Raw genomic sequence first — 2536 nt, forward strand, 5'->3', positions numbered from 1 at the left:
TCTTATCCAGAGCGACTTACAGTTAGTGAATACATATTTTTTTTTATACTGGCCCCCCGTGGGAATCGAACCCACAACCCTGGCGTTGCAAACGCCATGCTCTATCAACTGAGCTACATCCCTGCCGGCCATTCCCTCCCCTACCCTGGACGACGCTGGGCCAATTGCGCGCCGCCCCATGGGTCTCCCGGTCACGGCCGGCTACGACAGAGCCTGGATTCGAACCAGGATCTCTAGTGGCACAGCTAGCACTGCGATGTAGTGCCTTAGACCACTGCGCCACTCAGGAGACTATTTCTTATTTTGTCCAAGTGGCCTGAGACCTGACAGATGAGCTGCAGAGTATTAGGACTGTTTGAAGCTAAGCTGTCTTTTCTAAGGAAGGAACAGGGCCTAGAGTAATCCTCTATGGAGCCTGTCGTCTGAATAGACCCTGGTCTCTTTCTGTGTGTGTGTGTAACTCTCTGGAATGAGTCTCTAAAGTGAGTCTGTCTCAATAGACTCCGGCCTGTGTGTGTTTGCGTGCGTGCAGGGATTAATCCCAATTCCAGGGCTTTGATTTCTTCATTTCTAAAGCTAGAGTAACCTCCATGGACCTCTGCTTTCTCTCCAGGACAAGCGGCCAGCCACTATGACGGTTTCCCCTAAACACTGATCTGAGGTCAGTCTTGCATTTTCCTTATAATGGTAAAAGATAGGATTCAGGGAGGGTAAACTGATCCCATATCTGTGCCAACCAGTAAAACAGAGCTGTCCCGCTTGAGCGGATGGTCGGGGGGCCGTAACGTAATTACAAATACATTGTAGACTGCAGATTGAACACAAGAAGCCGAAACAGATATAATATTTGACGAAAACATAATAATTTCAAACCTTGCTTACATTTGTATACGATCACGTGTCTATTATGCATGGGAATATTTAGAAACCTCATCCATGTTTGTGACTCACCATAGTTATATACCTGGCTCGTATCAAGAATCATTTCAGCGATGTCTGTCTCTCTTGCCCACCAATGGAAAATGCGTCATTCAAAACTGTTAAAGAATCTCTCCACCTTGTAGATAAGTGTTAACAAGCCAGGTTTTAACCAATTACCATACAATCCCAATCAGAACAAGCACACTAACTCCTACGCCAAAAAGGTCCAGACCTGCACTCTTCTTCCTCCCTGAATCACTACAACACAGTATTCTTTGTTCCAGCCCAGCACTAACACACATGATTCATCCACTAATTAATTTAATATAGGTGTTTTACCACTAGGATGTGACAAAAGCCTGTACTCACTGCACCCCATCCCATACCTGTCTCCCCTGGATTAGGAATGGAGTTTCAGACAGGAGGGAGCTAGGACATGACATTTGACCCAGAGGCTGTTTGTGTCTTATTTGGGGTCCAGACAGTCAGGCGGTAAGACAGACGGACAGATGGAAACGGACAGACGGAGACGGACAGACAGATACAGACATAGATATACAAACAGACAGGCAGATACAGTACATGCAGATAGACAGAGACAGACACATGCAGACAGACAGAGGCATCTCAGTCTGTGAGTCTGGCATTCCACACGGTGAAGTACAGTTGTGGCCCGCATTTGCTGTTTTCAAGCCTGCTCACTCTGGTGGGAACAATCCTGGAAGCATTCGGTATCAGTCAGGAGAGTGTGTGTGTGTGTATGTGTGTGTGTGTGTGTGTGTGTGTGTGCGCACCTTTCAGCATGAAGTGCTTTGGAAAAGCAAAACATTCGTCCCAAGTATGAAAGTCATGACAGGGGAGGTGGAGTTTCAATTTAGTCACTCAATGTGTCGAGAACTATTTCTGATTCACAAAGAGGTCTCTCTTTGAATGAATGGGTTACCCTGGGAATCAGTGCTCTTGGATATAGGACTCTTAAAACTGCAGAGCCAGTAATCTCCATCCAAGTTGGTTTGACTGAAGCCAGTGGTGATCTACTCCCTCTAGAGGCCAGTTGTGGTAACACAGGACTGGGACACCAAAAAAAACATCAAAAAGACTCCGTCCCAAATCGCACCTTATTCCCTATATAGTGCACCAGGTTCCATAGGGCTCAGGTCAAAATTATTATATTATAGGGGATAGGGCACACTCTGTATATAACCTTGTTATTGTTATTTTATTGTGTTACTTTATTTTATTTAGTAAATATTTTCTAAACTCTATTTTCTTAACTGCATTGTTGGTTAAGGGCTTGTAAGTAAGCATTTCACGATAAGGTCTACACCTGTGTATTCGGTGCATGTGACAGATAACATTTGATTTGATTTAGGGTGCCATTTGGGACACATCCCATAGACTTCAACAGATAGCATGGCTTTTGAGGATCTCAGGATGTTCTGTACAGATCCATGTGAATCTCTATAGTATATGGCTCAGTTCCTGTTAACACATTGCACCTACTTCAATATGATCTTAACACCTTATAAATGTGTTGGGTTGTATAAATCTGATGAACAGGATAGATTTGATTTGAACCAGTAGAAAGATGAGTGACACACACACACACACACGG

Source organism: Coregonus lavaretus (genome assembly GCF_964263955.1).
Source record: "Coregonus lavaretus genome assembly, chromosome: 37".
Lineage (NCBI taxonomy): Eukaryota > Metazoa > Chordata > Actinopteri > Salmoniformes > Salmonidae > Coregonus > Coregonus lavaretus.